The sequence below is a fragment of the Lissotriton vulgaris genome, chromosome 6, assembly GCF_964263255.1.
Source record: "Lissotriton vulgaris chromosome 6, aLisVul1.2, whole genome shotgun sequence".
In the NCBI taxonomy this organism is placed as follows: Eukaryota; Metazoa; Chordata; class Amphibia; order Caudata; family Salamandridae; genus Lissotriton; species Lissotriton vulgaris.
In genome coordinates this window covers 1,706,948,685-1,706,961,911 of record NC_141694.1, presented here as the reverse complement: position 1 = coordinate 1,706,961,911, position 13,227 = coordinate 1,706,948,685, and positions in this window count along the sequence as shown.

The window sequence follows — 13,227 nt, the reverse complement described above, 5'->3', positions numbered from 1 at the left end:
TGGAGATAGTAAAGTTGCCAACACGTGTTTCGTCGTGTGTACATTCCACACATAGACTTCCTCAGGGCTGTAACACAATATACACAAAAGCCCCATATTAGAATCTTACATATTATTGATAACCGGGAAAGAAAAATATAGTCCCAATCACCCCCGAAAATTATTAATTAAGTGCAACTATGTGTAGGCTCCAGACCGGAGAAAAGTAGGAAAAAAGAAATCCACCACATAAAAACCACCGACATATGGTGTCTACCTTATAACCCAAGAACAAAAGAGTGAGAGGGCAGTGTAGTAATCACCTGGAAAAATATTTACAATCCTCTCTTATACTTCTGACCTCCACTCCAGTGTAAAGTCAACCTAATGTCTGAATGGTAAGAAACAGACATTAAAATATACTCCAAAAAATATATAATCAACAACTCCCTACGCTCTTAGCAGAAGTCTGCATATTAAAGTAAACTCATATATTTAAGGAACCAAAATCGCGCGTAATGGCTACATCATAATATGATATGATAATCATAATGCGTATATCCAGACATGGACCCGCCATTAACTTTCGTATGCTAGTTCAAAGCCCTAATTCGGGTACAAATAAGAAACTCACCCAATATCATGAATTTATTCCTTCACATGAAATATCTTATTCTCAGAGTCACAGTCGTTCTAAAAACAGAAATAACCGTATAACATAAAGTGCACTGAGCTGACTGTACATATATCATGACAGTGAAATCTAAGTAAGAGAGCCTCCACTCACCCACTCCAATACTGCGTATCTGTATGACGGGGCACTAAAAAGTAAAAAGAATATATATACTCTACACTCTCACAAATCTATTAGTTGTATCAGTAATAATCAATCTTGTAGGTTCTCACCCTCGTATCACAATAGTTCCGCCCGGTCTCCAGACGAATCCGTACTATTCAGTAGTATCCCTTTTATAAGCCAAAATCAAAGTAGTCATAGGACCTTGAAATCACGAAATATAAGAAAATCCTCTATAAGCGGTAGTTTTCTAGGTATAGGCATGAAATCAATGCACATCTCACCCCACGTTGTCATCTTACCGAGGGTAGTCAGTATCAGTGGAAATTCATCAACGTCACGACCTAGAACACGAAGGAATACATTGGAGACCAAGTATTCTGCAAGTCTCATCTGCTCATACATAAGGACCCGGTAACGGTCTCAGAGCAAGAAGCCACTTACCCGTGGTTCAGCGGTAAGTGTCCTCGCTGTACTCCGGCGTTATCCCCAAGCGCCATCTTAGAATGTCTAAATATAGGCAAAACCGTAGTCGCCATCTTGTAGTGGTGATGTTCTCATTATAATAATTCTTACTTATTTCGTTCATTTTTCCACTACGTTCTTATAAAGTGTCCACATTGTTTCGATACGACTTCATGTATCGACATAGTAATATTAAAAATAACCAATCCTTCGTGCCAAATAAAAATAAGAACAATTCGACGCGTGACTATTAATAGTGTTATGTCACCGTGAGACAGTATTCCATAAGTGTCTTTGATAGTTATTAGAGACGCGAAAGTAATCTAATCTATCTAGTTTAAAAGATTAGATGCTACTTAATCATGAAACTATCGCCTACAGCATTATAAATATTATCAACTGCAGAATAGAGTGGGTAAAGAACAAGGCATAGATAGATAATCTTAGTTAGTTAGAACACTGTAACTCATAAGGTTATCAAAATTAATCATCACGTAACTGACTCACAAGTCATATTGAAATAGCAGACGCGTTCCCTGGTCAGGTCCAAGTTAATGTAAGATAACTTGACACCATGTGTGACAAGGTGTAGTATAAGATACACAGTATAAGTGAGAATAGAGAAGGTGTATAGGCAGATCACCCACCAAAGGAAGGAGAGAACAACTTCCTATTATACATAATATACCTATAAGCATTCATATGACATACAGTGGTACATATCTGTACTACGTAATACTTGTAGGCTAAATTCAGAGGATAGCATCAGATCATATCGGCAGTAGTCACTCACAGTTGAGAAGAAAAACATTTAAAGTTATATCACGATGAATCAACTTCTCAACCTATACATTACCCAGTACATGAAAAACAGACACAGTGCATTAAAGATTTTTTCTCACTTCGAATATCAAGTACATTTGATCACATATCAGAAGATATGAGGCACAAATCATCAACATGGACATAGTTAATCCTGCCCCAGATAGTATTGATACTCATTGTCAATGTTCAAACCCCTGCTTACTGCCCGAAGCTTCATAATCCAGATTACTTCTCTTCTTCTTAACTTAAGTTGTCTGTTGCCACCCCTAGGTTCAGGTGCAACATGATCAATTCCATGATAGCTAAATTGGTGCTGATCCTGTTTATCATGATGTTGTACACTATGGGCTGCAATTGGGTATCTAGTGTCACCATTCTTCCATGCTCTGAAATGTTCCACCATTCTATCTCTCAGTCTCCTAATGGTGCTACCCACGTATATCTGACCGCATGAGCAGGAAATGACATATACAACATAAGTCGTGTCACAGTTGATAAATACATCAATGCCATATGTGTCTGAGCCATTGTAACTAAATTGAAGCACTTTCTTCTCTGCCCATCTGCATGAGTTACAACGCCCACATTTATGGAAGCCCTTCCTAAGATCATTAAACCAAACTTCTTTCCTGGTTTTAATGGGATAACTTGGGCTCAAATCGTTGGCTAGAGTTCTGCCCTTCCTGTACGTAATAGAAGGTCTCGTAGTTATGAATGGCATCAAATCTTTATCCGCCTTCAATAAATGCCAATGTCTGTTAATAATAGAATATAATAGATTGGACTCAGTATTGTATTGTGTGATCAGCCTCACTTTATCTGTACGACCACCCACTGTCTCTTTGCTCGCTAAAGTATGCTGCCTCTGTAGATTCTTAGCTCTCCTCCTAGCCTTACCAATCACTTCTCTGTTATAGCCTCTTGCCATGAATCTATTAGACATATCCAGTAAATTATATTCAAAATCCTCATCCTCCGAGCAATTTCTCCTTGCTCTAGTCATTTCAGAATAGGGAATAGATCTTTTCTGACAATTCGGGTGACAGCTTGTTGCATATAACACTGCATTACAGCTCGTATCTTTCCTGAACATCCTCGAGCAGAGTTTCATGTCTTTCACAAATAGCTCAACATCTAAGAATTCTATTTTCCGTGTGTCATATTTAGTAGTAAACCGTAGGTTCACATCATTTCCATTCAGGTAATCAAAGAAACATTGTAAGTCTGCAAGCGTACCAGTCCAGATCATGAGACAGTCGTCAATATATCCCCCCGAATTGGAGACACTGATCATATTACTTTATTGTGTGCTCAGAGGTATACAGCATAGTTATCCCTCCATACTTTTCCTGAAAATAATTGCTAATTTCAAAAAACTGCATACACTTGCTTCCTTGTCCTTCTAGTGCGCTCAATGCCATGTGCAAACAGTTCAGAAAGAGATCAATCAACATTTGGTGGGCTGGCGCTCTCACAGCCCTGGGGTCTATTAGGTCATCAGCACAGCAAAGCCATAGCATCAGGCACTGAACTCCACCCCCTGATGACGTGTAGGTAAAGTTAACACACTGGTGCTGGAGGCTGAAGCCCTGTATCACCAGTGGCTGCATGTCAGTCAGGGACTGGAGTCTTCTCACTCACCCCACCCTTTCACAACTTGTTACAAGGTGAAGTGGAGGCAGCAAGTCTCACTGTGATTAGTTGGGAAAGGGTGGGCTTGATGAAAGAGGCCTTGGCATAGCCTCAGAGGGGATGTTTGGGTTGTTACATCCCCCTCAATAAATGTATTTTGTGATAAATAGTTGGGTCCAGGTGCTTCCAGTCAGGTATGGTGAGGTGTCTATCGAATTTCTCCAGGAAGTTTTACAGACAGACATAACCACACACACAGTCTCTCCATCTCTGTTTGGAAAGACTTCAATAATATTGGTTATTTCACAAAATAGTGTGCTTTCTTTCACTTCGCCCCTCCACCAATCCGAATACCTGTCCATTTCCTCTGCCCCTTAAGTCCCTCTTTGCACCCTGCGTGTCTTATACTGTATTTTAACATTATTTGCCCGCACAATTGTTGGGAAATCTGAGCCCACCCCCCTCCCCCCCCACACACCCTCACCTCCCCTCCCAGTCTTACTGACCAAGCTACACCACTGGAAAGAGGCTGCCTCAGTAATGGAAGCTGAGATCTGAAATATGCGCAGTGTCTCTGCATAGGTTGTGCAGACTCCACTTTCTGTTTGAAGTGTGACTCCACTTTCCATATATGCAGGGACACAGAGGGGTATTATTAGTCGATCCCAATCCAGTTGCATTCATTTTTCAGTTCAAAATAATTTTATTAGGATATAAGGAGGTGTCAATACATAGAAAAAAAATAAAAACATGTTGTCAAGAGTAAATAAAGCAAAGTACAATTGTAGGATTGAGTCATAACAATGAAAAGGCAAGTATGAGAATTACAAGGCTATCAGATAAATAACACAATGATGGTTAATGTTCATGCTGGGGATGGTAAAAAGAAAAAATGACTGTGAAGAAGGTAAAGGAATGAGAAGGCATTTAAGGGGGTTTAGAAACCTCTTGTTGAAGAGGGGGTAGGTGAAAGGAGCGTTTTTGCACAAACATCTATATATAAAGTTACTGGAAGCCATAAGTCATGTCTCTTCGGGGCGAGAGATAGCGGGTGAACAAAAGCTGTGTCAAGTCTATGGTTGTGACAAACATTGTACCACCAAGCCTTAAACGTGATGTTACTAAAGTTCTTCCAATTGACTGTAATCTGTTGGAAACCAACAGCTAATAACAAGTCGATAATGCGAGTATTCGACTCAACATTATCCCAAATGGAAGGCTACCCAAGAAAATGTTTTCATAGGCAAAGGGAGTCTTAGTGTGGAAGATGGTATTGATTTGATTCCAGACCTGGATCCAGAAAGCGTGTGTGAGGGGGCAAGAGAAAAGCATGTGAAATAACGTGGTCTGAGGTGCGGAGCAGGACCAGCAGGCATCTGGGGTTGAAGGGAATCTTTTATGCAGCGTAGATGGTGTGAACAGGAGCCGATTATATATAAAGAATAATGTTTGCGTGAGGGAGGCAGATCTAGAGGATTTGTGAAGTTTAGACCACATTTTGTCCCAGAGAGAAACAGGCCATGAGAGGGCAAAATCAGATTCCCATTGCTCCTCCACTGTAGATTTTAGGCGGGGGAAGGGGTTCTATGCAAGTATTGGTAAATGGAAGATGCTGTAGGATCTGCAAGTAAAAGGGAGTGGAGTGGCAAGGTCGGAATCGGTGAGCTAGTGGAACTAGTAGGGCAGGAGAGGGAATCGTAGGCAGATGTAACCGCATTTTTGAGGATTAGAAATTTACGACCAAAAGAGGGAGGGAGAGAGAAAGTCCGACTTAGATCCGAAAAAGATCTAAAATCAGAACCAAGGAAAAGTTGGGAAACCCAAATCAGACCCCGCTCCGACCAAGTCTTCCAATAAAAAGGCTTCTGATTAATAAGGACACTATTATTGTGCCAGATAGTAGTATTGAGGAGTTCTGGAATTGAGGAAGGAGGGGCTGGGGAGGTGGATAGCAGTAGTTTGGTAGTATATTTGTGTATAGAAGTTGAAAGGTTATGGGGTTTACGAGAGAAGGACAAATATTCAGCAAAAGAGAAAGGCGATATAAAGAGGCGTTCAAGTTCAACCCAGATCGGGGAAGGAGTGGTAGGATCCTTCAACCAAAGGGAAGCTTGTTTCAGAAGAAAAGCTTTGTGATAATCAGGGAAATTTGGAAAATTTACCCCACCTTCTGATTTGGGAAGACGTAACCTGAATAAGGACATTCGTGATTTCTTCCCGGACCACAGGAAAGAGGAAAGAATGGTGTTAATTTTCTTGAAGAATTTGGCAGGGATTGGGATAGGAATGTTGGAAATGATATAAAGGACTATTGGGGATAGCATCATTTTGATAGTATCAAGACGTCCCCACCATGAGAGGTAGAGGGGGTGCCATCTGGAGGTAAGGTCAGATAATTTTTGAGTGCATTTAGTGAGACAAAGTGAAATAGTGTCAGAGAGGGAAGGGGTAATATGCAGACCGAGGTACTTAATATGGGCTGGGCTCCAAGTGAAATGGGAAGCATCAAAGTCGGGTTTGAAAGTGAATTTGGTAGGAGGAAGAATTTCGCATTTATCATTGTTCAACTTATACCCCGAAAGTTGAGAGTAAGTGTGAACTTCATCGAGGAATGCAGGGATGGAAAGCAAAGGTCTGGATATAAAAAGGAGAATGTCGTCCGCATAAGCGGCAAGTTTTACATGCGCGTGGGGGGTGAGAAAACCATGAATATTTGGGTTTTGGCGGAGTCTGGAAAGGAAATGTTCTAAGGCTAGGTTGAAGAGGAAAGGGGAAAGGGGGCAACCTTGACGAACCCCTCTGCGCAAATCAAAAAAGGGAGAAATCAGACCATTAGCAAAAACTGCTGCTCTAGGATTAGAGTAAAGGAAAGAGATGAGAGAAATGAAATGGGGGCCGAATCCAAACCATTTTAAAGCAGAGAAAAGGAAAGTCCATTCAACTCTATCGAAAGCCTTCTCGGCATCTAAAGCAATGGCCGCCAGGGGATCAGTAAGGCGTGACGATTTGGAGAGGATATTGAATACTAATCTGGTATTATCGGTGATGTAGCGACCTTTGACAAAGCCGGATTGTTCGGGGCCAAGGAGTTCTGGGAGGAAGGGATCTAATCTAATGGCAAGGGATTTGGCGTAAATTTTATAATCAATGTTAACTAATGAAATTGGCCTATAATTTTTGCAATGTTGGGTATCTTTTCCCTCCTTGGGTATGATGCATATGTGGGCATCGGAAAAGGTTCCCGAGGAGGCACCAGCAGCTGTGAAAGAATCAAGGAGGGAATGCAGCTTGGATAATAGTAGATTCTCGAAATGTAAATAAAATTCGACTGTAAAACCGTCTGGACCTGGAGCTTTATCTTTCTTGAGGGAATGAAGTGCGGTGTGTAATTCATGAGGAGAGATGGGAGTTTCAAGATCAGATAAGTCAACAGGGAAGTTTGAGGGCGGTTGGATGGTAGCAAAAAAGGTATTAAGGGAATCAACAGAAGGGTGGGTTTCAGAGGAGTAAAGTGTGGAGTAGAAGCGAGAAAATTCCCCCAAAATATCAGCGTCTTTATGCTTAAGGACAGAATTAACATCAAATACAGCTTCAATATTCAGTTTGTTTTGCTTAACCTTCAAATAATTAGCAAGAATCTTTCCCGCCTTGTTTTTCCCACCATAGAATTTCGAACTGGACTTTAATAAATACAAAGAAGCATCCTCTGTGGATTGTTTGTTAAACTTCATCTTGGCATTAACAAGGGCAGTCAAACTCTCCTGGGAGTGAGAGGTATAAAATGCATGTTCTAAATTTTTAATCTGGAGTAAGAGATCGCTGGTGTACTTGCGGGCGGACTTTCGTTTTGCAGTTACATGGCTGATAATGAAATCCCTCACTGCGGCCTTATATGCATCCCAAATAGTATGTTTTACCAAAGAGGGTGTATCATTGATGTTAAAAAATTCAAGTGAAAAATCAATGAAGGAGGAAGTAAACTTGGGGTCAAGAAGGAGGGAGTTATTAAAACGCCATCTCTTCGGGCCAGACGATTTAGGTAAGATGTCAATGTTAATCGTAACCGGGGCGTGATCAGACAGCAAGATGGGGCCAATATCAGCTCGGGTAAGGGATTGGGACAGATGGTGAGAGAGAAAAACATAATTGATGCGTGATTGCGATTGATGAGCTGGGGAGTAGAAGGTGAATTCTTTGGAAGTGGGGTTGCATAATCTCCAAGCGTCAATAAGTTTATGCTGGGAGATAGCATGTGAGAAAGTTTTGTGAGACTTGTTAGGGACAAAAAATGATTTGGAATGTCTGTCCAAAAAGGGATCCAGGGGTAGATTGCAATCACCTGCTAGAATAAAATTGTCAGCAATGCATTCAGTGATACGAGTGGAAAATGAAGACCAAAAGGCAGAATCTCCACCAGTAGGAGCATAAACATTGAGAAGGGAAAATGGAGTGCCTTTCGAAGAGAGTTTGACAAATAACCATCTGCCTTCGGGGTCAAATTCAGATGCCAAAACAGAATGGGAAAAAAACTTGCGTACTAACAAGGAGACACCATTTCTCTTACCATCACCGGGGGCGGAAAAAACAGTTCCCACCCAACCCCTTTTTAGTTTAACAGCTTCAAGGTCAGATAAGTGGGTTTCTTGTAAGAAGGCTATATCTACATTAAGCTTGGCTAAATGGGAAAGAATTCTTTGCCTCTTAATAGGAGAATTTAAGCCTTTAACATTCCAAGAAACAATTCGTACAGACATCAATTAAAGATAAAAAAAGAGAATATGAGAAAGATAAAGAAGTGCAACGAAGCCTTGTAAATGAATATAAAGTGGATTGATGAAATTGTAGAGCAGGGAAAGAAGGAAAATAGGAAGAGTATGAAAATTGAGTATAAAAACATAGAGAGCAAAATTGCCATGGAAATAAAAAGTAGAAAAAACTCAGTACAGAAAGGCAATAAAGAGGAAAGGTATTGGAATAAAGAAGGGAGGTCATGGGTGAGCCAAGAAGAAGAGAAGGCATTATGAAGTGAAGAGATAAGAAAGGAGGCAGGAAATAGTAAAAAATTACAGGAGAATAAGTGTATATTTAAGAAAGAGGAGAGAAAAGATGATGTGGAAGAGAATTGCAGAAAAAAGGCGGAAAAAGAGAGAAGCAGTTGATAAACAGTGAGAGAGTGAGATAAGGAAGTCAGCCTCTTGGAAGTAATTTTCGATCCTGACTGAGGAGGAGCATCCATGGTTAAAGACGATTCACAAATGGAGGGGTCTGCGGAAGCTTCTAAATGAGCCAACGCAGTGAAAAGCTTCGAGTTTTTAATATAATTACGTTTGGGGGTTTTGCCAGAGCACTCCGCCATAAAAACAGAGGCAGAAAGAGTCTCCAGTGAGTCACAGCCAGAATTGAAATCACTAGCAGTTATTAATAAAGACCAGCAAAGTCAATAGGAGGAGGAGCCAGGATGGGATCTAAAGAGAAACCAGAAAAAATTGGTAAACCAGCACAATGAGAATGAGGAGAATGAGCAATGCACTGGAAGCATTAAACAGGCTGACGTGGTGTAATATCTAAGATGGCTGCCAAAGTTGAGGAGGAGACAATAATCCAGGCATCATTAAAAAAAAATGATTTCAAAAAGAAAATAGAGTCACCTGTGGAGCCTGTGTGGGTTTGTCGTTATTTCCTGAAGGAATGTGGCATTTTTAATAATACGCCGGTATCAGGAGGCTGCACGCGTTATAGACTCGCTCCTCAGACGAGCGCCGTCAGAAATGCCCAAAATGGCGGTCGCGACCAAAGCAGAGCCGCGACCGGAACAAAACAGGATCTGCAGGGCGAAGTTGAGGGAGCCTGGAGATGGCAAGTAGCTTAAATTAAGCTCGAAGAGCTCCGATGCCGTCTGCTGTGCAGCATGTTTGTTGGCGAGGGCTGGAACCGCCGAAAATCTCCGGTGTGGACGGAGCTCTACCCCGGAACCACCATCCGTCCCGGGCGCTAAGCCACGCCCCCGCATCCAGTTGCATTCATGCTACACTGCGATGGACGTATGCCGCAGAAAGAGCAAGCCAAGCAAAATAGCCTTAGTGAAATCAGTGATACTGTAGAGTTGTGTGTTTGATCCATGGAAAGTCCGTGGTTTCCACACACTGTACGACTCTGTGCCCACATCCGTGGGCGCCCTATGCATCTGTACTTCTTTTGCATCGTTCTGCATTGCCTCCTTGCCTTCTAGCCGGCCCCCTCTTCCTTTGCACACAGAAGTAAATGGTGCCTGAGGGAGGGTTGAGAACAAGGCAATCCACTGGTGTGAAATTGTTATTCCTGACTGGGAGCACCCGTGCTGGGCCCACCGGCCAATAAATAAATATGACGTGAACAACGGTTATAGCCGGCTGGAAACAATCAAGAAGGTGCAACAAATGCGTTAAGCAAACAAAATGAAGAAGAAAAAAAAACGGTTTGGTACTCTGCTATCTCCTTCGTGTCAGCTAAAAGGCATACATTTCTGTGCATACCAGTGGGCAGGGATGTGGAGGTGATTAGGGGGGATACAACTTAACAAAACAACGGTGCCGCTTATGGAGAGAGTGTGGACAAGGTGGTTTGGTATGGAGAAGGGAGTCCGGGATAGACTTGTGTATGCTACCTGCTGGCGGCAAATTGAATTATGTGCAAACTAGGTGCAATTATATTATTTGTGCCCAGTCCTGTGGGATCAGTCTTATCGATGGGAGCTGTACCGGCTGTGATTGAAAAATATTACTTACAAGTGATCGTCATTATCTTAAATGAAAGTGATCCCCGTCCCTATCTTTATGCAACACGTCGGCTAGAAAGTGTTTCTACAGTCTCTATTGTAGAGCACATGCCCGCTGCCACTTCTAAACCACCACTCCTGGCCTCTAGCAATGCTTCTAGCAGGTCATATTAACAAATGAATAGCCAGAGTGGGAGGGAGTTATCTGGACTAGGGAGAGGAGGACAATGGTTTCAGATAATGAGGATTGCTGGTAAGTGATCTTTTTCACTATCCCAAAACGTATCCTTCGAGTCCTACTCCTTAGTCTATGTGGAAATACACAAGCAAAACACAATTGCTCAGTGCTCATAAAAACGGCAAATTGACTATACAAGTGAAACTACTTGATTTATTATTTCACAGAGGTAAACAGAAGAGCACTAATCCTTTATAGCACACTTCAATGATACCAAACTAAAATTCATGGTTCCAGCTTGTAATGTTTTGCAAAGGTGCTTCCTGACATCCAGGTCACCGCTGTGCACATTTCCACTAGGGGAATCCCCTTTATCTCTGCCCATGAGGCTACAATCCCCTTGATAGATCTTCCCCTAATCCGAGCCGGGTGTTGCAAGTTCCTGTTATCATAAGTGTTAGTAATTGCTTACTTTACCCACTACTATTAGTAGGAGTGGATGGTTATTTCTTCTGCTAGCTGGACCGAAGGCTAGACCTACTTATATCCTTTAATCTATCTAGGTATGCTAGAAAATCAATTTTGATCCTCAGAGGAAAACACTGGATGAATCTCCCTTTGATGTATGTGAAATCATGACTGCATCGTAGGAGAAAACTATGGATCCAGTCTTAAGACTACCGCATATGGAAAAAAATTGATATAGGGCTAAGAGGCCAGAAGGGGGCCAAATCTCCTAATTATCTTTCTGACCTTAAGTGCCAGCATGAAGGCAACCTTAATCATCAGCCACTGAATAGGGACTGCTTCTAAGGATTCAAAAGGAGTTTTCTGTAGAACTTCCAACACTGTTGGCAGAACATCTGGGGCACCAAAGATATTTTGATCCAGAACCCTCGAAGCAATCTCTTAACCAAAGGTAAGGTTTAAGACAAGTCTAGGAAAGAATCCACCACCCCTTTAATAGCTGGCCATTTCAAGGTTAATGTTGATGGGGATTAACCTTTATCAAACACATCCTGTTAGAACTGTAATATCTATTTGCAAAATCGATAATTCCCTTATCACTTCTGCCTCTCTCAGTCAATAGGGAAGAATCCACTCCTTTTAAGAGATAGTCTTTATTTGCATTCCTTTAGATGGGGGGGTGACTAAAGAAAATGCAGGACAAGGTCTCCTAGCTCTATATACGCGGCATTTATTTTACAGCAAATTTGTTGTTGATTTGTTCTTTCCATTTATGGTAAAATATTTAGAGTCCCGCCCCAACTTTTTCCCTTTGAAAATCAGTGCTTTTGAAATTGATTTCAGGGTGCTTGTGCGGCCCCCAATTCAGGGCTTTGTCATGAAAATGACATGTATTTTGTGCTGCTTGAGTCAATTTCTTTTAGAAAAAAGTTTTCTCTGCAGAAAAAGGCCTTAATGGTTTCAGCATCTTTTCTTTCTTATTCTGCAGTTTATCTTTACCAAATTATTGAGCTCTTCCCCAAACAGTTTGTGTCCTAGAAAGGGAGCTTTTGAATAGGAGCCCTCTGAGAATGTTCTACGTCCCACAGTTTTAACCATAGAGACCTCCTCATGACCCTGTAGCCCCTGCTGCCATTGATGCTGAGCCAAACGTAGCATCCAATACGAATTTGTCAATAGTTTCATGTTGCCCAGTATTGCTGTAGGATTTTCTCTTCCTTTCAAGCAATCAACAAGGCGTGATTGCAAAATTTGCTGCTGCAAAGGCACTTTTCACTTCTTTATCCCCTGGATCTGGCAACATTACTTCTTTAGAATCTAGAGATGATGACGAAGCCATACTGGAGAGGATGGAGTTTACTTTAGGAATTTATGGAAAATCTGTGTAAAATTTCTCCAATTAATATCTCCTAGTCAGGAAGAGAGGAACTGCTGACCTATCATCGTCCCTCCATTCTCTAAGGACTATGTTAATTAAACCTCCTGAAAAGGTAGTTGGTCCACAGAATGCTACTTATATTGTGCAAAAAAAACCTTATTCGAACTGGGGACTAAAGAATTAAAGGTTAATACTTGTTTACTGTGAACAGGCATGGGTTAAAAAATGAATCCCATGCACATATTTACTTTTGGAACCATTCTTATTATTATCCTCATAACTATTCATGCCCTGTTTTTTGCCTGAGGCTCACTTAGTGCATATGGAACTGCCTCTTGTATACAACCAGTTCACTCTTGTTAGACCTGTCAGCCTTCGAGTGGTCTTTCCCTAATCTTTTTGCCTTCATTCTCCATTTTTGCTGATCTTGTTTTTGCTGGCCTTAGGACTCTGTGCACTTTACAACTGCTAACCAGTGCTAAAGTGCATGTGCTCCCTCCTTAAACCAAGGTAACATTGCTTTATACACAATTGGCATATTTAATTTACTTGTAATTCCCTAGTGACTACATGTGCCCAGGGCTTATACAATAAATGTTACTAGTTGGCCTTTAGCACTAATTGTGCCACCTACTTAAAACGCCTTTTAAACATATCTCAGGCCTACCATGGCAGCCTGTGTGTGCAATTAAACTGTCCTTTAGACATGGCAAAATAAACATTTTGCCTGGCCACAACCTTCCTTTTAAATA